We start from the raw sequence: 27,656 nt of genomic DNA, 5'->3' as shown, positions 1-27,656 counted from the left end.
TATAGTTGTGTAGGCAAGATGGGGGAGGGTAAATTTGGAGCGGATTTTACCCAACCCTCGTTATTGGTAAGTTGTTAAAGAAAAGGGAAGAAAAAGGATTGAAAACAAAATATGGAAATGCAAAAGTAAACATTGGTTTTGCTTGGAAAATTTACAGTTTGTTAGGCACAAATTGCGAAATTGTTCTAGGAAGTTAAGTTGCCTGAAGTAATATGAGTTACCTCGCCCAATAAAGTGGCCTTTTCTGCTATTGAGTTACATGTGTGGTGTCCGTTATTTTGGGCGAATGTCCAGTGGGGAAGGGGACTCACGAGTTGATGGAAGGAGGGGTCTTGCCTGCAGCGCTCCCTCATGTGCAAAACCGGCAATGTGCACGAAGTGAAGTGAGAAGAGAGGCACGAGCAGAAATGGCCAATCACAGCATGGCTTCATGATAAAGCCATACGGTGATTGGTCATGTTACAGCCCTGGCCTCTGTTGAGATGTATTAATTGGATTATATGACAACGATGCGTGGCAAAGGGAAAATAATGATTGTCAAACAGTCGCGAACATGAACATATTAACTTTCAATTAATGTGCACACTCCTTTATTTGAAAAGAAACTGTAATAAAACCCCTACCTTAACCTTTAATTTGCACTTTGATTTGGCTAGAGGTGCGTTTTAGCTGCACTGGCTCCTCTTGTAGAATTCGGAAGGCCTGGACCGCTACTCTCTAATCTGTAGGAGCTGGCTTGTCTATGAAAATGCTTTCTTTGCTGTTTCCCATTTTGCCGGGTTTGCTGATTTTTGTTAAACAAAAAAAGGATAAAAGTGGTTGTAGCAATTTATTGTCCTTTTCTGACTTATTCAAATTCATCAAGTTTGTCGCCAAAACGCTTTTGTCCATTAAATGGAAAGGTGAAATGAGAGTTCTCTGGGCTGCATCAAGCCTCCATTGCCTCATATATGCCTCCTACCCACCCTGAGGTTACTGCTGTCCATGAAGCATCTAACGTGCGGTCTGCTAAAAACCATATTAGTCTCACTGTGCCAAATAGCTCAGCCTTCCCCACTCTGAAATGAATCAAAGGATCTGAAGGTCCTTGATGAGACCCTCTAAAGCATATGCTTCGTACATCGCTGTGAGGAAGGAAAAACTGGATACCAGATAATCCCTATTTAATTCTCAGTCGCGTCTCGCGGGGGGGGGAGAAGGGGGGAGGGAGGGTCACATTGGGGTGAGGGGGGAGTATAAAAATCCTTATCCTACCCAAGGTCCTAGGCAGGTCCGCGCCGCCTCAGGTCCGTTGGCGCAATGGCGCCTAGAGCCCCTCTCAGCCAATCCTGGCGCTGATTGGCTTAGGGCACGGTTACTGCTCGCCCGCCTGCCCATTAGGAGACCGAGGTTTGGGCCTTTACTAAACCCTCCCTCTCCTAATGGGCATGCACCAGCCTGTGCAGCCACAAGTGCGCATGACTGGGTACGGCGCGAAAATTCGCTCACCTTCCCCACTCATGCACACTTGTGCTGCAGCTGCTGCCTGTTGCCCCTGGTCCGTCTGACAATCATGTCAGTCCACATGACGCCGGACCACCCACCCCTTCAGACTCTGAAGGGGGTGGGCGGTCCGACGTCATGCTGACTGACATGATTGTCGGATCTCCCTCGGCATCTTTGAAATTAAGTAAACTGATTCAGCTTACTTAAGTTCAAAGACGCCGAGGGAGCTGCGGGCGGGGGGGCTACGCCCCAACACCCTAATGGACACACCGCTGCTGTATCTGTGTGCTCTACGAATGTGATTATATAGTACTGTATTGTAATAGAGTTGAGGGTTCAAAGGCCACGTCAAAATCCCCGCCCACTATTACAGTGGTCTCCTCTCTGATCCTGATTATGGTGTCTCTTAAGAGATGTAAAACCGGAGATTCAGCTTTCTTGGTCAGATTCCTACTGTAGACATTAAGGAGCAATAAGTGGACCTTATTCCCTACACGAACTTCAAGACCCAAGAAATCAAGTGAATCAAGGAGTAGCTGTCTTATGTTACAATCTAAGGTAATCGTTAGTCTTACAGCAAGCCCCCCCCAGGGTCTACCAGCATGGGATTTGCAAGCTGGGACATGAATCATTTCCCACGCTTCCGAAAACATAAAAATATCACACTGGTCAATAGGTGCTTCTCAGTCTTCCTGAGCAAGCTTGCTCCCAAGCCCGGATATGTTCCATGAAACGAGACTAAGACTATTGGAAGGATCTGGTTGTGGGGAAATCCTGAATTTCCTGCGGGACAATTAGTGATTCACTGAAGGGAGGACTCAGAGTGATTTCGCTGGGGGGTGACTGCACTTCAGAGCTAATGGACAAGATTATTGGAGAGTAAGAAACACAAATCTGTGTTGTGGGATTACAGGTGGTGTTTCCACTAACTAAAGAACTCTAATGGGCATGGGTTCTCTGCCTGCAAGGTTACTTTCGGGTGGCTACCCTTTTGGCTGGCCTCAACCCCATAGGTGGTGGGGAGTTGGTCTAGGTCCACGTAAGCTCACTTTCCCACTTGGCATCAGTCTACATCCTTTATTTTTTCTTTTTAACACACCATGAGTTTTCTTCTAGTTTGCCGTGCAGCACTCCATAAGTGCCCTATTCCATGGCACTTTACTTAATGAATCCAATAATGTGACTTGCAGAGTACAAGTCAGCCGAGTTGCACAGCCGCATGTACATAGGTATTCTAATTAATCCACCTCATCCATTGTGTATCCAATTTCATTGGGTGTGATGTTTGGATTCTTGGAGAGTTAACAAAATTCGCAAACTGCTGTATGATAGGCCTGGATGGGCAATCATGATGTAATTAACAAGCACAAGAATGTCGAATTTTGTAACCTTTGACGTGACACTAAGATTAAGACAAATCAAGTGAATAAAATATGGATGAAATTGGATACACAATGGATGAGGTGGATTAATTAGAATACCTATGTACATGCGGCTGTGCAACTCGGCTGACTCGTACTCTGCAAGTCACATTATTGGATCAGTCTACATCCGCCAGATCTGAAAGTGAATGGAACTAATTGGAAACAGGGGGAGAGAGAACCGCACGGACTTGTCTTGCTACTCGTTGGGCTGGCGATTCCCCATATTATCCTTAGAATGGGGTGGGGGCGGGGTTGAGGTGTTTGTAAAAAAACAAACAATTGGGACAATGTTGATGGGTGAACCAACCCCACACCCTAGCTCCTTACCCCATGATAGATTAAGCGCTTATCAAAATGAAGATTTTGTACAATTTGTATATCTTCAAAGTACACCACTCGGTGTACTCAACACGATGTGCACAACTAATGAACCTGTTGGGTTACTAAGTGATACATAAATATTTATATATTTAAAACAATTTGCCCACACATCTGCTCAATGTCTCTACATTTAATGAATAACTTGTTCTGGTCAATTGCAAATCTTCAATGTTACATTTTCATTGAACTTATGTACATGAACAACCCTCAATTTTACATCATGTGAGAAGTTGGCCTGGTATATGCTGTCCACTAATTAAAGTGGGCACCCTGTACCAGTCCAAACAACCCTTATGGTGATTTAAGATGTCAAAGATGACATTAGAAAGCTATCCAAGTGGCAGCTGTGGAGAGCAGCCTTCAGGCTTAGTCTTGAAGGAATGTTAAGCAGCTGGTTTTACCAGAATGCAACCTTATAGTATTGATTAAATGAAAGGAGAACCACACAATAGTTATAAAAATATGTATTTATCAGTATAACACACTAAAAGTACAACTCAGTAGCTTCTACACGAAGATACTCACAAAGCACAAAATACTGTAGCACAGAAACAATCGTAAGTAGCACTAATACACAGTGGGCTCCAGGGGGAGACCAAACCATATACTAAGATAGTGGTATAAGAACCATGACTCGAGTCAAGACAATGTCTAGAGGATGCAGAATTGCTGGGACCCTAAGGAACCACATAAGGCGAGTAAGTAGGGACCCCACGGAGGATGGGTGCAGTGTGGGAACACGACCGCGTGCGCCGTACAGTTCTATTTTGTCAGTTGTATTCCCTCCTTTCTTGTTGTCTGCTACTGATTATGTGATCACTTACACAGAATAACTGAGACATTTTTTACAAGCTATGTTTCTGACATCATGTCAGCCTATGATGTGAACAATAAAATAGAGATGTTCTCAGATCACCAGACACTTGTATGTACGTATGTGTTGTTGTGACATGCTTGTGATCCTGAATTGGACATTGTTTACATAAAACATATCTATGCTTCCAGAAGTCCCTAGTTTTGACAGTGCAAAGTTAACATGGTAGTACATTTCACATTGTTATATGTGACAATTACAACAAGAGACAATAATTTGGTGATGTGTGTTTTTTTTTTTTTAAATGATTTTTATTAGCAATTTTTTCATAAAATTATACATAAACCTCCCACCCCTCCCTTTGGACCAAGATATTACTTCACATTATATTCATCCACAAGAGAGAGAAAAAAAAAAAACAGTTCGATAGATCTGTAGAATAATACAGCATATATTGTCAGACTCAGTATAATTACAATAAATATTCACCCAAATAAGATCATAATATTGACCAAGCATTTTAGGTGTGATCTAGTTGCCAATGCAAAAGCGGACCCCAAATCTGCATCCCTCTTCTCTTTTTTCTCCTCCCTTTAGTTTTATATATAGCTACTTCCAGAGTGCAGATTGCTAATAGTCTGGATCTCCATTATGTAATCTGCTCTTAGGTGATGTGTGTTTTTAATGAAGTGAACAAAGGATAAGATAAAGAAATTAACTTAAAATTACTCAGTGCAAACAAAAGGTGAAGTCACCAGTCATGGTGGAGGAAACCATTGTAGTAGAGTTTAAATGATCAGGAGTGCAAAGTCTAACATACGACTATCAGATTCGTAAAAGTGGGCAGGAATAGTCCAAAAAGTGAATATGTAGTACGCACAGGAGGACATTAGGGGGAAGGTTTCTTCCTTGTGGTGGTGGGTGTCTTACCATCATGAGCTCCTGGATTTTTGGGTGGCTGTCTCCTCTTTTTGGCAGAGGAGAGATCTGGAGCTGCTGAGACAGGGGTGTGTGCAGGCGTGGGCTTCTCTGACAGGGCCTCCCTTCCTGTGGCTGCGGCAGATGTTGACCGCCTGGATTTTCTTTGACCACAGGAAGGGGTAGATGCAGGTGGAAAAGCCCTGCAGAGGGTGTTGTTGCTGTCCCATAGCACTCCAAACAGGGAGGCCATGTTGATGTTAATGCCAGCCACACTGGTGTGTATTTTGGCAACCTCCTATGGCCGGTAACCTCCTGGTATGTATCTCTCTGCAGCTCCTTGATTTCCAAGATTTTAGTCAATACCTGGCCCATGACACTTTGGGAGTCCTGGTAGACTCCCAGGACTTGGTTGATGGCAGCCTGGGTGTCAGTGTCCCCAGCGGGCTCACTCTGCGGGTCCACAGTTACCCTCCCACTATGGAGAAGTGTGGCTCAATGGTTAGAGCGGCAGACCCTGATGCAGAGATCTGGCCTGGACCAGGGTTCAATTCTCGCCTCGGCGGGTCTTGGGCTCAATTTCCCCGGACCCGATAATTCTCGCCTCGGTGCCTATTCTAATCATGGGCGCCACTCTGCAACTCTGGGCAATAGCTTGCTTAATCGCCCCAACAGAGCTAGGATGCCTGGCTTCACCTTGGGGGTGCCCAGGAGTGGGCACTTCACAGGGAAAGGCCAGGAAGGGTTCCACAGCGGTATGTGCACAGCGCCTGAGAGACCATTTCGGGGGTGTGCGGAGCGCTATATAAATGCACTACATTTACATTTACATTTACACGCCTACCCCTACGACCCTGTTCCCTTAGCACAGACTTCACCCTCCCACTGGGTCATGGTTCCTCTGTGACTGGCGTGATGATAGCTGGCTCAGAATCCAGGACTGGGGGGCACGGGATGGGACTCACTGTGCTAGGTGCACAGGTTGGGGGCAGTGGTTGACTGTGTCTTTGCAGCTGTGGTGAGAGGTGTTGTGAGCACAGTGAACCCCACTGTTGCCATCTGCCTAGGCTGGCCAGATGGGTCAGGATCGTCATCCACGTCTATCTCTTCAGGAGCGTTGAGATCACTGAGGGTTTCGTCCTGGGGTGGAGAGAAATTCTGTTTGGTTTCCAACCTCTGTGCAGATACAGTGGTGGATCGACCAGTTGAGAAATCAAGAACATTATTATTGGTGGAAGTGAAGTAGCTACATCTATGTTGTTTGTGTCAAAGTAAATGTGGACCTTTGAATGGAACAAAATAGATATAGATTAGTATCGTCATCTATTTGTCCTAAGTTGGTTACTAGACAATTGTAGACATTCAATAGATGTAGTAGATTTCATCATCAGCTTATCAGATATGCAGACATGTGGCATTTTGGCTAGGGATAGACATGACATCTCCAAACTTCTTCTACAAACATAGTTTAGTCATAACGTGTATTTGTCAATTCCAAGGCCTAGTTGTTTCTAATACAGAAAAACACCCAGCTTTTTTTTGTGATTTTTTTTGGGGTAGGTTTATAAAGTGCAAACTAGACCCGAGACATCGGGTGTCAGATCGCTTTACATGAGCACCAGTTTTGTTACAGATGGACACATTCATTTTTGTTAGGCACTGCTTGGTTGTATATTTATCATTGCTCATCGTGTGAGAAGTGCAGAGTCAAGGGGTCACCTGCCACTGCTCATCAGCTGAGATTCCTTATTGGCTCGCATATATTAGGGGTACACCGCTGTTATGGTGTCACTCATGCCATCAATAGTTTCAGTTGATGAGACCAGGATACCATCAAACAAATTATTCAGACGTATAACTGAGTGGAGCATTTTCTGTACATTGCACAGTCCATGACTAGTGAAGGTCAGTGACATGGCAGACAAGTGAGAAGGGGCAAAAGGAATCTAGCATCTTGGTTACAGTTACAGTCACAGGGCCTCATGGTAGTAGTAGCCACTTCAATCTCACTTTACCAAGACTTGACAAATGGTAACCTGCATGAAAAGTGAACATCCGTTGTAATATGGCAGACAAGTAAGAAGTGCCTAAAGGAGTCTAGCATCTTAGTTAGAGGTAGAATGAGAGGGCCTCATGGTAGTTGCAGTCACTTCAATCTGACTTTAGCAACACTTGAGAAAAGTAAGCTGCATGAGGAGTGAAGATCAGTTGTAACATGGCATACAAGTGAGAAGGGGCCAAAGGAGTCTAGCATTGTGGTTAGAGTTGCAGTGACAGGGCCTCATGGCAGTTGTGGTCACTTCAATGTCACTTGAGCAACACTTGAGAAATGGGAAGCTGCAAAACTAGTGAAGATCAGTAGTAACATGGCAGACAAGCGAGAAGGGACAAAAACATCAAAGCAATACTCCTGTCCGACCTCTATGTGTTTATCTTGTGGCCTGCACAGGGCTCAAATTGGGCTGTTCATCAATAATCAATCTTGCCATACATGAATATGCAAAAATATATTAATTTTTAGTCATCTATTTCTTTTTTGATTTTTATAATTATAGCATCTCTGTTTATAAAAGTGTACACAGACTCATGATACCTCACATCATACAATCTCCCCTCTCATACCACACTCTCACAATCAGTACAATCTCACACAAAGAAATATGAGGGGATGGCAGGCATACACTGATGGCAAAAGGTAGCGGACTGAACAAATCACAATTTTGATCCGCTTTGGTATTGTCCTTTGGGGGTTTCCAACAATTCAGTCACAAGCATTTCTAGGGGGTACCTTTCTTTGAGGATTTAGACAAGTAAGAAGGGGCAAAAGGAGTCTAGCATCTTGGTCAGAGTACCAGTCACAAGAACTTGTGGTAGTTGTAGTCACTTCAATCTCAACTTACCAACACCTGACAAACGGTTATTGTATCATACCTGTTGGCAACATGCATTTGGGATGGACCATGCTTTTAAACATTGAAACCTATCATGGGCCCTGAATTGATATTTTGATGGCAATCCACTTACAGACAGCATTGAAACACGTGGCATGTCCTGGAGTTGGATACATGTGGTCTTATATGCAACAATACACATTGACACAGACAAACCAACATCTCAGATAGTTTGAGTACTGCATGTTAGGAAAGTAGATCGAGAATACAATAGTAAAAGTAGAGTTGAGAACGAAGAGGATATTATGCCAGTTACTAAAGTGTAATTACCAGTGTTCACTTCTACTTCTATTCCTATCAAGCCCTCAGATTGCAGGATGGTCAAGACCTTCTCCTCCCAGGGAAAGAATTGTAATGGTGTGCAGGGAGAGTGACTGCCAATCCTCTGAGCCTCCAGATGGTAGTTGTTGTACCTTGTACGCATCCTCAACCTGAGGTCAGCTCACCTCCTCCTAATGTTGGCCTGTGTGCATAAGGTAGTACCAACTGCATTTACTCTGTTTACTATCCTGTCCTACATTTCCGTTTTCCTGCTGAGAGGAGTGTGCTGGACTTGGGAATGGAAAAGTTGGGGCTCTACTCTAATGATTTCATCCACCATGACTGTCAACTCTTGCTCAATGAAGCGTGGGCTTTTTGTGCCAGGGATGGTACACAAATAAAATGTGAATGAGTATATGAATGAAAAACAAACAAGTGATAAAGGTAAAAAAAAGCAGCAAAACAAAATTTACAGGTGGTGGAGCATGCTAAATGGGAAGATGGAAAAGGGTAGCTGGTAAAAAGACTGTCTGTCTTGCTGTGCGGCAGTTGGGAAGCAAAGGATGCTGGTCAGGGATGTGGTGTGTCTTTTAGTGTGATTTGCAGGCATGTTCACTTGCCAAAGGACATCAGCTGTGTAGTTTTGAAATGCATCCAATGGTTACTGTTGTGGTGTTTTTTCTCCACACGTACTGGTGTGGTCAACCGCCGTTGGGTAACTGCTGGTTGTTAACTGCTGCTAGAAGACTGCAAGTATGACTATGTAGTGGTAATACACTCAGCAGCTAGACTTCTGACCTGAAGGCGTCCGTGAACGCAACAGTAAAATTGTAGAATGCCACGGTCCCTGCGGTCCGACTGACGTGGCCACGCTCATCATTTGAGACACCACAACTCGTAAAACGGCAGGAGGTAACCCGCCAGTGCAGCGGTGATATAGAGGAAGTGGCATTCAGGTGGTCAGACTCTCCAAATAGTAATCAGGCCCTTAGTGTAGGCTGTGCTGGGGTATATTTTGAAATTGGTTTGAATCATGGCTTATTCAAAGTCTATAATTATTTTTCGTCGGTTGTAGTTATTTTGTTTTGTGTTTAATGTAGTGTAAGAGTTCATAGTGAGTGCTGCTTTGTTTATTTGGTAGTAGAGCATATATATAAAAGGGATATCTGTTTTGTGATATTCACCATGTATGGTGTATATCTGAGTGAATGGTTTGGGACACGTTTTGAAGACCCCATCCATCATCCAGCTTTGACAATGGCTTTGTTTTAGTAAGTTATCCACTGTACAAAATATTAAGATTGTTTATCATTGTTCAGGTTGTCATATAACAGGAAAGGCTCCTCATTATGTGCCATTGTTAAATGTTCAGATATTTCTATGACTTGGTATCTTCTAGGGGCAGGAGGAGCATCACTGGTGACTTTTTTAGTACATGCAATTACACGTTTTAAAGTGGGTATGTTTGGAGACATTCTGGTGTATATCTTTTAGGATTTTGGTTGTGGGTTCACGGGACCTAGTGGTTGCCTCTTATACCCTGCAATACCTCCCTTACTTCCATTTCTGTTCCATTTTGGGTGGTGGTTTTGCTTCCTTACGTGAATTTCAACAACATCTTCCATTAGCATGCATTAGAATAATATGTGGTACATTTCCAATTCACATCACCTGTTGATGTACTCTCTTGGTTGTAGGTGTAGCTCATGTGACTTAGTAGCTGATTTCCTTTCCGGTAAGTGAATCCTAATCCACAGGAGAATGTTCAACAGATGCTATGTGGGAAGAAATCTTTTGAGGTATTTGTGGAGACACTGCCACATTGGAGTCACTTGCCAAGATGGTGGAGAATTCTGCCAAACATCCATGAGTTCTAAGAACCTTTCAATGTTCAAAAAGGGTAGGACAGGACCAAAGGCTGCAGACATACAATTGTTGGACCTTTTCTTGGGTGATGTATTGTCTGCCTCTGAAACACAAGAAAGATTCCATTAATTCTTAGCATTGTTAAAATGTCTTTAGAATATTATATCATGAAAAACAGTATTAAAGTGAGATACTAAAACATACATAGATTTATAAAAATGGAATTAAGTATGTTAACTATTACAAAACATATATGATAAATGTAACCTTGCGGACCCTGAAATAAAAATTATTTAAAGGCTACATGTGCTATTTTGAATTAGTTTAACAGAGCTCAGTGTTTAATGTTCATTCTGTGTTGATTTTATTGTTAAGTGAAATAAACTATATACCAAGAATGCGTGTTGTAATCCCGCACTCTTTTTCCCCGCAGAGAATCACAACGCGGTCATTACAACGACCGCGTTTTGATTCTGCATACTATTACTCCGCAAGTCGGAACAACGACTTGCGGAGGGGGTGCTGGATGTTGGAATAGTGTAATTTACTATTCCAACTCCAGTCTGTGCGGACAATAGGGAAGGTGTTGGATTTTAAATCCAACACCTCCCCCCCCCCCCTCTGCAAGTCGTTGTTCCGACTTGCGGAATAATGGTATGCGGAATCACAACGCGGTCATTGTAACAACCGTGTTGTGATTCCCTGCGGGGAAAAAGATTTGTGGCAAACGTTGTTTACCATATACCAAATCAAGAGATGGTAATGCAATGCAGCCCAAGGGACACGTTCAAAATGTACATCTAGATACCTCAGGTAAATGTGCTTCTTTAACTATTGGCTATACGTCCAGTGGTAATTCAGTTGAAAGAGGTGTTCTCCGCGCTACATGTTGTCCTGGGTTACCCTCTACCGGAATATTTTTCTTGTGTATTAACTGGAGAGAGTACATGAAACCTACTCTACCAGACTAAAGGTGATAAAATACTAATATGGAACTGCTTGGGAGCAGCCAAAACTACGACTTAAGCCACATGGAAAAAGAATGACCCTGTGACATTACACAATATTATTCGGAAGCGGGGGAGACTTGGAACGAGAAGATTATGCCTTCCGTCCAGTCGTTGGCTACCTTTTAATATATTGGGCTGACTCCCCTTCCTCCATGTTGTATAACTCCCCGCCGAATAAAGGTGAAAGGTTAGGTGATGTCCCTCATCGGGATTCCCTTGTGATCCAATTACGTCCTCTGATTCTGGAGGATCATATCGATTGACGTTCTCCACTGGGGTTCGTCATTACCTACCATAGGTCCTGAAGAAGTGTCGCTCGAGTTTGGAGCCTCTATGACACGAAACATGTCGACCTGATACACTCCACTTGCTACCTAGGTACCTTAAGCCCTGTTGTTGGCATCACTGTTTTTACTTAGACCCAGTTCTAGCACTGAATAAAGAATTTCTATAGACCTGGAGCCTATTTTAAAATCACTCATTCACGTTATTACACACATAGCACTGACTGCCCATAAACACCCTTCACATACGGCGACTACAGATCAAAAGAACTCCGCCAAAGTAGCCACCAGGCCCGTTGGACATTGCAGCGCCGGTCCGACGAGGAGCGCCCTATGATGAAGCATGACACCCCTAAAAGGTGTGTGAGGGCATTATGATCTGAATATCAGATCTTCCAGCGACAGATATTTCTAGGCATGCAGTGACACTTTCCACGTATATGCCATATATGCTATAACAGAGGAACTGTTTACCCTTAATGTCTTGCATATGTACATTGAGGAGCACGGGTACAGGACCTCTATAAATATTAGCTCTTCAGTCCCCCTTATTGATTATGTATTACACAATATTACTCATGCTTATGGAATATTATACCAATCGAAAGAATAGCTTGTATGCTAGAATATAACATTAAAGATTGTAAGTGTTTTCAGACCCTTTGGTACAATACATTTCTGCAACAATAACATCCCTCACATACTCTCCGCAACTGAAAGCTCTGAAATCGTTTTAGACAGACATGGAAAGCTTATCATTTACTGAATGTAAATAAAGGGGAGTGAATGAGGTAGTAAATGTCTTAGAGTGATGCAACTTTTTTCTTTTCCCTTTTTTGGTTTATTCTTCATGAGCTCATAGAAGGGGGGAGGGGGAGGAAATCTGGGGGATTTACAAAAATTACAACAGTTGACACCAAAGTAAAAGTCATTGCCAGAAATTGTGAATATGCATAAATATGGCAATGTACTTGAATAGAATACTTTACACTCCTACTCAATAAACTGTTTTTATTAAAAAAAAAAAAAAAAAAAAATTACTAAAGAACTTTTGGTGTAATTTTCTGTTTTCTGGACCTTCTCATTTTCTGTTCATTTGGACCTAAAATAACAGTTGACTCATTCTGATGCTCCTAATGGGCCAAAATAAACGAATGAGTAAAAGTCTCTGAAAATGACTTAGAAGAAGAAGTATTCATTCACTATGGGGTGTGAAACAAACAACATTTATAGTCATTTAATCTTCAAGTGAAAACGTATAATATTTTATGAAAGTTACAGCTCACAGATCATAAGAAATTCCTCACAATGGCACAAATACGTTTGTTTCCAAATGCTGCAACTTTTCACGTATCACTACCAGTCACTAATTGTACACCGTAGATTTTTCGCTGTATATGTATTATGTCATAGACAGCCATTTCCTTGATTTGCATGTGTATGAACACGAAGTAAAGTAATTCATTTTTTTGCATAATCAAGTTGTCCTCTTCGGTGTGTTACTTGGAAATATGATTAGGACATATTTACCTTAAACGTATCTAATACCTTGTACAAATCATTTGACCTTCCCGACAGAACCACTCTTTCCTATAGCCCCAATTTAGTGCAGCCCTAAATTCCTCCATTCAATGGAGATATTGGATGTTACGTTGATAGTACACATTTTTTGCTAAATGACAACATCCATCTCTTTTTGGATGTTGACTTCCTCAAGGAAATTGTGCAGCAAACAAAATTGTGTGAAGAACAATTTCTGAGAGAATATGGAGGTACACTTAAACCCCATTCCAAGGTACACCAATGGACACCCACTTCACTTGAAAAGTTGAAGACATTTTTTTGCCTTAGGCCCATAATGGGGTTAGTGCACAAACCAAACTTGCAGTTCTACTGGTCTACTCGCAAAGTTTGGGTATCATCCATCTTTGCACTATACATGAGCAGAGATTGTTTTTTGCTATTGCAGCTAATGCTGCATTTCATTGATAATACTGCTGCATTGCCATCCAGAACATCCAGAACATGACAGGTTTTTCAAAAGTCAGCCTGTGATGGAACATTTGTTTGGCAGGTTTCCAGAGATTTATACTCCTGGAAAGAATATAGCCATTTATGAGTCTGATCCTGTACAATGGGCGGCTGCTGTTTAGGCTGCACAATCTGAACAAAAGAGCTCACTATGGCAACAATTTGTACATGCTGTTTGCAAATGCACTAATGGCTATGTATACAGCTTGAGAGTGTATACAAGGAAGGTCTCCACTCTAAACCCTATAAGTTGCCCTACTATGCTAGGAGTCACAGGAAAGATTGCATGGGAGCTTGTCCAGCCAAACTTTCATGAAGGTTATAATCTTTATGTGAACAAATTCTATACAGGAGTATAGCTATTGAGTGAGCTTTACAAAGCAGGCAGTGAAGCATGCATTACAGTTTGCTGTCACTGCAAAGGATTCCTGTAGGAACTTTTTTGAAAAACTCAAAAAATCTTAAAGCACTATGTTGCATTCCAATGAACTACTCGCTCTGCATTTCTCTGATAGGCGTGATTTGTATGTGCTCACTACAATTCATGATGAGTGCACTTCCCCGTCATGATTTGGAGTCAAATGGCCAAAGTCCACAAGCCCACTTGTATCCTTGATTACAAGTACACAGGTGAAGTGGATACAAATGACCAGGTTCTTCAACCATACATTGTGAGTCATAAAACCTGCACTTGATATAATAAGCTGTTTACCCACCAGATCCAGGTGGTGACATACAATGTGTATGTTGTTTCTTGTCAGTCCACCTCAGGAAGACCCATGTCTTTCTTGATTTTCAGTTAAATGTCATTGAAAGACATATTGCAGCTTCCACTTCGTATGCTGTGGAGGACAAGGCAATGCTGCAGGATCAACACTGTTCCGACTGCATTTCTACAAGAGCTAGAAAGATTCTTCCATGTCGTTGTTATAGAGTCTGCTCTAGGCAGGAGAGTCAATTTTACTGTTCTCAGTGCCCATCTCAGCCAGACCTGTGTTTTCCTGCTTGATGATGTACCATACAAAAGTGAAGTATTGGGAAATTGACTGAGGTGGTGATGAATACAGGCCCCAGCTAGGCCCGCAGGACACAAGGGTTCGCTCTCCTGTAATGGAATCTATAAGGAAGTTGGCACGGAAACTGCAAAGTACAAAGACAGCATTTATTAACCCTTAAGGGTGGTCCTACAATCCACACAACACTCTTCAGTATTGCATAGAGTAGCACAAAGAACTTTCGTACCTGGTCCCCTTTTATACACAGTAGAGGGGCTCATAAGTGGGTGGATACAACATGAAGACGAAGAACATTACCATTTATGGTCATTTTCGATACTGAATCAATATGTGGGCGGAGCTAACGCACTCCTTGAGCCCGCGAAAACATGGTCAAGCAAGGCTAACTGATAACAGATGTGGTCAAGTCTGGGCATGCGCCAGATGGACAAAGGAGCTATTTATAGACTGTTACTGGGCAGATTACAAGAGCAACTAACACAGAGGTTGGACTCTTCTCGTGGGGAACACGTGGAGGCATGACAATACAAAATGGAGTCCAAGCTTCGGTCAACATAACAGAGAAAACACGATCTATAACAGAGGAATTAATGTCTTTAGTAAATGCTTAATCGCATCGTTGTTTCAATTTACAACAGACGACCCTTTCAGCATTTACTGAAGACATCCGGTTTGTTAGGATAATCATCATATATATCAATTGTCATCATTTCTTCAACTTCTTTAGCTAAACGTTTTTGGTGGGCAACATCGGCAATAGCTTTCTTATCAGGGATACAGAATGATACACATAATGAGCAGAGCAAGGGACCACATTGGATACAAATACAGCATGAAAACAGAACCGCTACAATAATGCAGAGACCAGTTAGAACCTTCCATCCCCAGGCGGTAATTAACGCCCAAAACCATCCAGAAAAAGACCAAGTGCCGTTTTCTGTATGGATCTCAGCTGCAATTTTATGCAGTTTATTGATGGCATTATAAACTGATGGCGTATGATCAGGGATAAACACACAACAGCTACTTCCAATAATTTTACATGCTCCTCCTCTATCAGCTAGCATAACGTCTAATACCATACGATTCTGCAATGCAACAATTCTTGTGATCTGCAATTCCTCCGTAAGATTCCCAAGAGCAGCAGCAGTCTGATTTGTCACAGCTTCTACCACTCTTGTTAATCTTCGGATCTTCCTACTGTTCAGGGCAGCTCCAACAAAAAAAAACAGTCCTAGGTTAAAATCAATATACTGTTGCAGACTGGTGTCAGTCTGATCTACATCATCAATTGATAAAGTACGTTTATACCTATTTACAGTCACATTATTCAATAATTTCAAATCCTTATGATAAGATGCAGGAGCTAAGAATACAGGAGGTAATAGAAATGATACATAGCATACCCCAGACCACCCAGCCGGCAGGCGGTAATAACCTTTATTTCCACACACAAAGTACGTATTATGGGAGGCTAAGAAGGTACTATTGTTCAACCCATCAATATTCAAAACAGTAATGCAATCACTGACACCAACAGGGATGAAACCCACACTCTGGACACACAGGTCCGCTTGAGCTTGTGCTACTTGAATCACAAATTTATCTTTTCCCACAGTGTCCCTTGTGTTCGTAAAGATGTAGGGAATGGATTCATTGTCTGGTCGGTACTCTTCCCACTCCCAAATTGTCCCATTCGCTTGTGGATACCCATTCTTGTCTTGATGGCATTCTTTATTAAGTCTAAAAAGCAATCGTCCCACTGTCGGTTTCCGAGTGGCAAAAAGCAAAGTATACCATGCTCTACAAGAGCCATTATGAGAGAAAGGAAGTGGTATAAATGGCGTTCCTCCTTTCTTCTGATGAGCTGGCATCATCCCACATATCCAACAGTTCGTAGCATTCGTGGCAACGTGGGTATGATGCAGCATCTGGATGAAAGTGTTATTCAAGTAAGATTGTCGATGCTTAAACTCTTGATACGGTAATGTATAAAAGTAGTGCTCCTCAGGCACCGGAGTTGTCAACACAAGAATCTTCCGAGCGGGAGTTACATCCTCCACGAACCATGTGGTTATCCCAACAATGGCTACTGTCAACATGAACCCTAATGCACAAAGGATTTTCTTTTTCTCCATATCAAAGTAAAAATAAAACCCAATATCTTCCTGAAACTAAAAGTCTGTCAGAACTCTTCCCCTTGGGCAGCGGTTGATTTCTTCACCAGCGGGCCAAGACGGGTGTCGCTACACTAATGCAGGGCTGATCCCCCCCCCTTGCCTCATCGGCTCTCCGTTTCACTAACCCAAGGGCCGTTCTGACAGTATGTCCCGGTACTGGAAAACTCACTTCCGTGGTCGAAGATGATATCGCCTTCCTCCAGGAGTCGCGTGGTCCGGAAAGAGCTCCTCAGTGGCGTTTGGCTCCGCAGCACGGCCTGTCTCTGCAGCCAAAATTTCTCGTTGATCGGTCAGCACGGCAGGTTCCACCAATCCGGGCGGCACCTTCCTACAGTGCAGGGAGTGGATCCAATTCTTTCTGTTGGAGACTCGCACAGCCGTCCTCGTTGTGAGGAGGACCTGCTCAGGGCCCACCCATCTCGGCTCCAAGCTGTTCGTTCTGTCGAAGACTTTCACCATGACATGGTCACCAGGCCGGAGACCATGTCCTTCGCCGGTAGACCGATCAGGGAGCGCCTCTCGGACCTGTTGATGGATAGAAACCAAGTTATCCGTTAACTGTGCCAGATAATCGCTCATCATTATACAAGGTACATCATACACAGCCTTAGGTCTTGGTGGACCCCAAATATTCATTGGGCGTCCAAAGACGATCTCATATGGCGTAAGGCCGGTTCGAGAGTGCGGTACTGATCTAACTGACAATAACGCCAGTGGCAGAGCGTCTGGCCAAGTCAAAGACGTCGAAGCTTGAATTTTGGCGATCTTAAGCTTCAGTGTACCATTATACTTCTCAACTAGGCCTGCAGACTGAGGGTGAAACACGGCGTGGAACTTCTGAGTGATGCCTAGACCCTTCAAGACATACTTTATAACATCCGCTACAAAGTGAGGGCCATTATCACTCCACAGAAGTCTACAAACGCCATATCGGGGGAAAAACTCCTTTAGCAGCAGCTTCGCAGTAGTCATTGCAGTATTGTCTTTCGTAGGGTACGCTTCAACCCATTTGCTGAAAGCGCAGACCACTACTAGAACATACTTCAGATTATTACAGCGCTCAAGCTGGATGTAATCCATCTGCAGAACCTCAAAGGGTGCAGTGGGTGTCACAAACCCTCCTGCTGGAGTTCGAGTCCCCTTTCCTGGGTTGTACCTCAGGCAGATCATACAGGTCTGCACCACCCTCTTTGCCGTGCTAGCAATCTCTGGATGCTCCCAGACTTGGGTAAGCAATTTCACAATTGCGGAAGCTCCAACATGTGCTAGCCCATGTGCCATCTGAACCATAGGTTGTACAAAGGCCGTGGGTAATTTCCATCTATCCATCTGCTTATTTCTCCAGCAACCCTCGTCATCCAGTTCTCCCTCGCTAGCCCATTGTTCCCGCTCTTTGTCAGAAGCGGTCCTTTGCATTTCTCGCACTTCCTCCTTCGCATCATGCCATCTCTCCACCTGTGACTTCACTACATACATGGCAGTAGTACCGGGCTGCATCGCAGTCTCCCGTGCTACTCGATCCGCTAACGCATTCCCTTCTCCAACTTTATCAACCACTTTCCTATGGGCGCTACACTTAACGATGGCAATTTTCTTTGGGTATGTCAATGCAGTTAAAAGATTATGAACTAACTCTCCATGCATTATCTGTACTCCATGTGACGTTAAAAACCCTCTCTCCTTCCAGAGTAGGCCGAAGTCATGCGCTACTCCGAAGGCATAGCGGCTATCTGTATAAACATTCACACATAATCCTGTACTGAGCTCACATGCTCGTGTTAATGCTATCAGTTCCGCTGCTTGAGCTGATTTCTGTGGTATGCGTGCTGTCTCCACTATCGTTTGTAATGTGGTAATTGCATATGCTGCTGAAGCCGTACCATCTGGTAGCTTCAGACAGGATCCATCCACCCACAGTTCTCCATCTACATCTGGAAAGGGCGTATCCTGGAGATCAATACGACCCTTTGTTTGTTCCTCAGTCACGAGAATACAATCATGCGCTTTCCGCGCCTCAGGCTGGGTTTCGGGGTATGGCAGCAATGTTGCCGGGTTTAGCGTTACGCACCTTTTCAACGTAATATGAGGAGCCAAAAGCGTCAACTCATATCCCGTTAAACGGGCACTGGTCAAATGCTGCGTCTTTGTTTGATTAAGCAGGGCATCGACAGCATGGGGGACTAATACCAACAGCTTATGAGATAACACAATTCCCTCGCTTTGGCGTATTGACACAGCTGTCGCCGCAACCGAGCGAAAACACCCTGGTAATGCTCGGGCAACAGGATCAAGTACAGCCGAAAAATATGCACATGGGCGCTGCTTATCACCGTGCATCTGCACTAAAACTGACAATGCACATCCATCTTTCTCATGCACATACAACGAAAAGGGTTTTGCATAATCAGGGGTTCCTAACACTGGTGCTGAACAAAGGGCCTGTCGTAGTTGCTGAAAAGCAGTATCACACTCATCTGACCAAGGGATTGGGATAGGCGTGTCCTTTGTCAAGAGGGCTAACAATGGCTTAGCTATGTGCGAGAACCCCAATATCCACTGTCTACAAAAAGAAACAAGGCCCAAAAATGCACGCACATCCTTCTGTGTGGATGGTCTCGGTGTATCCAAAATTACTTGGATACGATCCGGTGTGAGTGCACGTCCCTCCTTAGACAAAAGGTGCCCCAGATAAGTCACCTTTGGTCTACAGAATTGCAATTTCTTCCTAGATACCTTATGATTGCGGGACGCTAGAAAGGAAAGTAAGGACAACGTACTTTTTTCACATAACTCCAGGGTGTCAGCCGCCAGCAAGATGTCATCAACATATTGAATGAGGGCGACCCCCTCGAGCAGAACAAAGGAATCCAATTGTCGTTTCAAAGCCTGACTGTAAATGCTAGGGCTGTCTGTATAGCCCTGGGGAATCCTACAGAAACGATAAGATCTATTATTTAATGTAAACCCAAAAAGATATCGGCTATCAGGGTGAATGGGAATGGAAAAGAAGGCATTTTTCAAATCAATCACTGAGAACATGGTCGCCGTAGGCGGGACCAAGGTAAGCAACGTCGTGATATCGGAAACCACTGGGTATTGAGGTATCACGATCTTGTTCACTTCCCTCAAATCAATTATAAACCGATAAACTCTGGCATCCGTATCCTTTTTCAGTATGGGAAGAATCGGACTGTTACAAATGTTGTAGGGGACTTCCTCGACTACCCCAACCGTTATCAAATCCTGCACTATCTGTATGAGAGCCTCCTCGCCCTCCTGGGAAATACGGTACTGTGGGAGGCGTGGTAACACCGCCCCCTCCTGGACGCTAATGTGGACCGGCGGAATCACCATTTGTCCCACATCAGTATCCGAAGTTGCCCACAAAGCATGAGGGAGGGTAGCTAACAGCGCATCCTCTGACATCGTACACATCCGTTCAGATCGGGGGTAATTGTCATTCAATATTACCCGCACACCAGCAGGGGAGCAGCGGATAGTAGCCCTAAAGTGCTTTAACATATCAAGACCCATAATATTGTCCGGTGTGTACGGGGCAAGCAGAAACGGACAGGGTGCAGAAAAAGAATCAACCTTAAACATGAGGGGCTGTGAAAGAGGGCTTCGGGAGAGTGTACCATCAAACCCTACCGATGTGACCATTAAGCCGGATGGGGGAGCCCCCGGAACCAATTGCTTAGATAGCGCACTACGTGTCGCTCCTGTATCCACTAGGAACTGATCAGTAGAGCCCAAAACCTCGGCCGATACATAAGGGCCCTTCTGATCGACCGGCACCTCAACTGATTCTAACCCCCATCCAACGCTTTCCTATGCATGCTGAGAGTCATGGTACCCCGACCTGTCAATCCCTGACGCTTGATACTGATGCTGGCGATCGAAAACATTTGATCTATCTCGGTGCTGCCCAGCAGACTCAAGACGAGCCTGTTCGTTAGAATTCCCTCGAAAGTTCGAGAAACCCCCTCTACCTCGCGGGCCACCGTGGGTGTGCCCCTGGCGCGATGCATGCAACACCGGGCAGTCCCTAGCCCAATGACCCGATTGCTTACAATACGCACATTGATTCCTATTCAAATCAGACCGGCCCGAGGGAGGACCATAAGATCCTCCCCTACCTCTATTACTACCCCGTCGAGGCGGGCCATAGACTTGCGCCAACATCACCTTTGTTTTCAAATCTTTCGATTTCTTTTCCTCCTGGCCCTTTGCTTCTTGCTCCTGACGCTCATAATACTGAGCGATAGTCAGGAGGGCCGTCGGCGTAGCGGAGGACCAAGAACTTTCACTCGCTTTCAGACGGGCCGCAACTGCCGGCAGCAGATTAGCCACATATTTATCCGCAAAAAGGTGGCGTCCCGTATCGTCGGTAAGCGACTGGCCACTAAAATCATGAAACGTCTCCTCAAAGCGCGTAAAGAAGTCCGCAACTGACTCATCAACTTTCTGTTTACATGCAGCTAACATATTCCAGTCAATTTTTTTAGGGGGGATAATTGTCTTCAACTTAGCCACAATAGCAGCAGGGAGATCTAAAATATTCTGGGGCGGTTTCTGCGCAGGCTTCCTCTCCCTATCCTCATCCTCCAGTTCAGACCATCGAGCCTTAAAAGTGGCAGCATCATCCACCTTCCGCACAGATCGCCACATGTCTGGCGGTAGAATAAGCCCAAAGAACAGATCTATGTCTGCCAAAGTCATGACGCAAGAATTCAAGGCCCCCTCGACTTCTTCATAGAAGGCCGCTGGATTCTTGCGGGGGTCGGGCAGCGCATTCTTCAATGCCATAACATCAGCCCTATGCCATGGAGTGTAAACCCAATTATACACGAAATATCCCTTAGCATCGGCGGAGGTAATGTCCGAGCTAGTCCCCGCTCCTTTAGGAGGAACATACAAAGGCGCTGCCTCTCGCATTGGTTTAACATGCACTATGTCATCCTTATCTGACTGGGAGGTGGATGAGTGGCCCTCTGTTGTGCACGAATCCGACTGCTTCTCCTTCCCTGCTCGCTGGCGCGCTTTCTCTTTATAGACCAGCACCTCGTCCCGCAAGGCGAACAGCCGCCGAACCGTATCTGGAGCCTTAGAAAAAGAGAAAACACCATTACGCAATGCTTTAGCATCCGATGATACTTCGTCGGGCTCAAAAACACCAGAACGTTTCCGGAAAGCATCAATCACTTCATCCGCGAAATGACCCAGAAAATACAATTTATCTCTCTCCTGCCACGACCCCCAAGTATGAAATAATTCCTCTATAGATATCTTGCCGTTAAGTGCACGGAAGGAAATTTGCCGAAGCTCAGCCATTTGGTCGGCTGATAACATGGACCGCGTATCTACCTTACCCGTACCCGGGACAGAATCTTGCGGCCTCGGAGCAGATGCGCCGACATATGGGGGCGGAGGGCGATCTAGTAAAGAAAAATCATCATCGAGATTATTAAGGACAGGATAAAGTGGCTGCCGAACAACGTATTGACCCGAAACTTGTAGCCTACGCTCCTTCTCTTGCCTGTCCGTCTGCTCTCTGTCCTCCCGACGCTTCGCTTCCTGTGCTCGCACATGATCATTCTTCCGTTGTTCTTTATCAAACAGCGCTTTCTCACGCTTCTCTCGCTCACGCACCTCCTTCACCCACAACCGCACACACTCAAACATATCCTGACGAGCACGCCGCTTACACATACACTGTTCCACATACTCAATCTTACATATATCAAACGATCCATACAAAGGCCATCGCAACTCAGGATCCTTCTTTGTGTATTTCCTCCATACTGTGCTGTACATTATGGAAGAAAGACCATGCTTCACGTACATATCCCTATTAGGAGTCCCCTCTGGGGGAGCTGGAGCAGATTCCTCGAGGTTCAACCGGTTTCCGAAACAGCAGCACCACTTACGGAGTGCGCTGAAAGCAGGCATGCTCAGAAATAATGCAAAATATGCAATATTATAAAAAATGGCACTTAATCGTTGCGCCGTTCAAAGTTACACAGCTCTGGAGAAATCTCTCCACATTACCTGCCTATATGTGTTGCAACGCATATATATTCACAAAGACAAATCCAAAATATGACTAGTCATCACAAATCAAACTCAAATAGCCAGATCAGGCTTCAAAAACTCGGAGCAAGTACCGTACACCGGTTCTTACCAATCAAGAGTCCAGATTCCAACTGCCAAGCTCCACAATCGCCCAAACGGCTTTCACGGCAAGACCGACAGAAGAGGTCTCAGTCGAGGACCGGCGCCACCCAGACGGTCAGCTCGGAAGGGAAGGAAGAAAAACCTTGGGGTGCCAGGGCTAAGACGCCGCTGGCAGTGATCACGTCCCCGGCCCAATTCCTCACCTTCGTCGCGACCAATCCTTCGAGCATCCGAGTCGCCGATGAGCCCCACGTGACGGGCGCCAATTGATGAATACAGGCCCCAGCTAGGCCCGCAGGACACAAGGGTTCGCTCTCCTGTAATGGAATCTATAAGGAAGTTGGCACGGAAACTGCAAAGTACAAAGACAGCATTTATTAACCCTTAAGGGTGGTCCTACAATCTACACAACACTCTTCAGTATTGCATAGAGTAGCACAAAGAACTTTCGTACCTGGTCCCCTTTTATACACAGTAGAGGGGCTCATAAGTGGGTGGATACAACATGAAGACGAAGAACATTACCATTTATGGTCATTTTCGATACTGAATCAATATGTGGGCGGAGCTAACGCACTCCTTGAGCCCGCGAAAACATGGTCAAGCAAGGCTAACTGATAACAGATGTGGTCAAGTCTGGGCATGCGCCAGATGGACAAAGGAGCTATTTATAGACTGTTACTGGGCAGATTACAAGAGCAACTAACACAGAGGTTGGACTCTTCTCGTGGGGAACACGTGGAGGCATGACAATACAAAATGGAGTCCAAGCTTCGGTCAACATAACAGAGAAAACACGATCTATAACAGAGGAATTAATGTCTTTAGTAAATGCTTAATCGCATCGTTGTTTCAATTTACAACAGAGGTGCTGCCATAACATATACCTCTCAATACCTGTGCATGGATACATACAATCCATGGGCCACTACTTCACTAGGCAACAGTAGTAGAATAGTTTTTTCCTCTACTTGAGGAAAACATGGACTTGCTAATGGCCTGCTCGGCATCTTTATCAGCTGTCAGACCGTGTAAGTGCTCTGTTCATGGTATGACAAATGCATCATAGTCACCACCCTGCACATAACATGGATTGAATATAAGCCACGTTGTTATGGAGTACCCCGTGTGGCATAAACGAAAAGTCTTTTGTAGTTTTTTTAAGTGATCTTTAGGGAACTTAGGCAGTCTTCCCCAGCATGTTTGCTTTAGTTTTAAAGGCAGATATGCTCACTCAGTTTGACTGTGGGGCTTTCAAGGCAGACTCAGACACCCCTAATATGAATTCACAAACTGAATGAGTTGGATTTAGCACAGTAAGTGTGCTGAAGGCGCGCAAAAGCCTCGTTTTCTAGACCTTCTGGTAGCGAGTAATGGAAGGCGTTAGTAAAGATTACCTTTACAGGATAAGTCAAAACTTTAAAGGAGACATGAACAGGTAGGAAAAGGTTAGGCTAGATGTATCGCATAGGTAGAAGGATGATAGTCAAGGTAGTGCAGATACATATGCCCTCACTTCATCTTCACCAAAAGACTCAACCCAATCAGCGCTGCACTCATCCGGATACTGAATTACTCCCTCACTCAACTAAGCAGATGGCTCCAAACCACACAAAATACAGCAACCAGCCTCCCTCTCAACCTCCCACCATGCACACAACCTGGATCTCAAACAGCTTCACTGGCATCTCATCCACAGCTCTTTTCAAACTACTGACACACACATTCAAAGACTTACACAGCACTGGCCCAGCAAACCTCAAAACTGCCTCATATTTCAGAAACCTTTCAGACACCTCTGCTCAGCTGGACTTATACTTGCACACATTTCATACATACGCAGCATTAAAACAGGCATAAGTAGTTATCCTACCGTTCTCCAAAAGGCTGGAATGACCTGTCCCTACACATTTGTGCCATCTCCAAAATTATTGCATTTCGCACAAAGCTCAACACTTGGCTCTTTAACCAGGTGAGTCCATGGATCAGCCCTGCCTGCTCCTGCGTTGGGAAGAGGATACCCTCCAGGTTGATTTTGCACTTTACAAACACACAGTATATAACAGAGAAATCTGCACCCAACGTTACACGTTTGTGTGACATATGTGTCCTGCTTGCTATATTGATCCTCTGTCAGAACATAGTAGATGTTCAGTTTGCAGCATTACAAGTGCATTACTGTCACAGCACTGCCATTAATGGAGGCTGGGACATATCTCAGTAACGCTCCTCATAGTTTAGGACCTGCTCTTTAGTGAACGTAGGTTGGGCTTTCCCAGCACATGTACCTTAGATTCCAATTTAGATATGCTGACTCAGTGTGAGCAATGTGGGACTTAAAAGGTAGTCTCGGACACTCTCCAACTTGCATCCACAAACTGGAGGGAGTTGGACTTAGCACAGTGAGTGTGCAAAAGGCGCATGAAAGACACGTCTTTCCTGAGCTTCATGTGGCTGTCATGGGAGCCGTTAGTAAAAGTTCACTAAGAACGTGTTTGGTATTGCCCGGAATGTCAGGGGAGCTGGATACTTGACGGACAGTGAAAACGTATTTAAACTTTTTTATCATTTGAGAAGGTTGTGGAGGCTCCAACCGTCAACATGTCTGGTATAAGAGTATATAGAGGTTTGTTTGTAGTGTGTCTGTGTGCTAGTTGCTTGAAGACTGGGTCAGAGGTCGTTTATAATGAGAATTCCCTCCTGTTGTGAATGAATGTGATGGGCCCTTGACTAGGAGCTACATGTTGATGTGAGTGCATTGATATGTTGAATTGGGCCCGTGGCTGGCAGTATGAAAGTCTTTTGTGTGGTGTGTGAATGGCATGTGAATGGACCATAAAGAGGTTGGTACCTCGAAGCAGCTTTACGGCTCACCTTCAGTAGTCTTGGGTGCAATATTTAAATACAATGATTAGTATTTGTTATTTGAAGCTAGCAGTTCTGGAGGTGCCAAAACCAACCAGTGTAAGTGGTGGATTACATTTTAAACCTTAGTGCCAAACTTCTATTTCTGTGATGGAATCTTCCAGAATCAGCAGCAATCCTCAAAATTTCAACCACTCAGTGTTAACCAACTTGTGTAGATAAAAACACTGCCCCACTTGTGTGGCTAGGCCTGCAGAAATGGATCAAATGCAAGATCAATGGGAGCCCCCAAGGAGGGGCTCTGTGACATAGCACATATAGAATGTCATGAGGTCTGTGATGGAATGAACTGACCAGCAGTTATGAGGAGATGGCTGTTGGATGAGGTGTTTATTAATAAAGCTCAACCTATTCATACTTATCTGTGGTTGATTCATTGTTCGAGGGCATCACATTTACCGGCGACAGGATTGGGATGAACTGTGATTACAGCTGGCACCTCAGCAGGGTGGAAATTGGTCCGATCACCGTGTTCTCAGTGAGACTGTTTTTGTGTTGACGTTTGGATGGATTCTGCATTTTTCCGTCCGGTATCGTGAGGAGTGGATACAGAGGGAGTCCACAGAGGTGCAGAGAAGTGGGCAAGACACACAGATTTAGCATGTCTTCGGACAGCAACAATGTCACACTGTTGGCAGAGCTCAAGTTTGTTTGGCCACGCGTTCACTGCACACTCGCCTATCATTATAGCCAGTTCAGTGCTATAAGCATTGAGGGTGAGTGACGCACATATTGTTACTGCAGCCTAGTGATCACACGCTTGTGGTGATCAGCATCATATCAACATCGCACTCTTCCCTCAAAGCACAACATGTGGGGGGAGCCTGAAGTTGTTTTTTGGAGTTGAATGCAGGACTCAACAAGGGAGTCCTGGTTTAGGTGCAGTCAGCAGACACATTGGAAGTGGAGGATTGGATTTCTTCTCCCAACAACGAAACAGTGATATGCACACTTTGAGATTATTTGGGCATATATTTATGATATTGGTTATTTGCACTCCCTTTGAGATAGATTTATTTTAGTATTTATATTTATTATATGATGAAGATATGCACATTTTTTTTGACCATGATTTAGTCGTGTGGCAACAGTGATGTGCACACCTGCATAACTGTTAATACATTTTGTTAAACTGTGTTGATAGTATCATTGGGTCATATTTTTAGATAAGGCACACATTTTTAGTACTAATTGACATTGCAGTAGTCTAAAATAATTGGGTTGAGGTTTAACATTGGTGTTTTATAAATAGTTAGCAGGTGGTGTGTTAGAGGGAATCATGCAGATCGTTATAGCTCCCCCTTTTTTCTTGCCTTCACCTGGGGAGCCTTTGATCAAATTGTCAAAGTGGGAAAAAGTATTAAGCAACTATGTGTGTGGCACGAATTTAAGTGCAGAACAGAAGTATGCACTTTTGCTGCATTGTCTGGGGGCAGAAGGATAAGATGTGTTGGAAAACCTACCGGAATTGGGTCAACCTGAAATGCATGATTTGAATGCATTTGAGATAGCGATGACCAGGTAAGACCATTATTACCTACCAAGAGTTAGTACCATTCTTGAGAGGTATCATTTTGGGTTGAGGAGTCAAGGGTTGGAAAAGTCTGTGGAGGATTTTGTCACGAGTTTCAGGAAACTCGCCTCCACTTGCAAGTTTAGATGTTCAGTTGAGGAGAGAATTGGGGACCGTTTATTTTACATTGCAATAGAGACAAGATACCCGAGGAGTTGTGGATGAGCCACCTCTGGAAGAAGTTTTAACTCTTGTAAAATGTGTGGAACATATGTTGAAATGCATGGGTGAAACTCATGGTAGAAAAAGAAGTGAAAGATTCATTAAGGGGAAACAGTGTCAGAATTGTGTGCAGTAAAAATGGTAAAGAACTTTCCAAAGAAGGTGGTGACGAAAGTGAAAGAACATAAGAAGCCCGAA

At 44.2% G+C, this 27,656-nt stretch overlaps 1 long non-coding RNA gene across 1 annotated transcript in view; it reads right to left on the bottom strand.

Annotated features, from left to right (window-relative positions):
* Positions 1 to 10,153: 10,153 nt before the first annotated feature.
* Positions 10,154 to 27,656, bottom strand: part of LOC146817951 (uncharacterized) — a 203,472-nt gene continuing 185,969 nt past the window's right edge. The window contains exon 3 of the long non-coding RNA XR_014962601.1: positions 10,154 to 10,203. This is a non-coding gene — a long non-coding RNA (uncharacterized LOC146817951). The remainder of the gene's footprint in view (positions 10,204 to 27,656) is intronic.

This window comes from Triturus cristatus, chromosome 6, assembly GCF_964204655.1.
Source record: "Triturus cristatus chromosome 6, aTriCri1.1, whole genome shotgun sequence".
In the NCBI taxonomy this organism is placed as follows: domain Eukaryota; kingdom Metazoa; phylum Chordata; class Amphibia; order Caudata; family Salamandridae; genus Triturus; species Triturus cristatus.
This window is presented reverse-complemented; position numbering and strand designations above follow the sequence as displayed.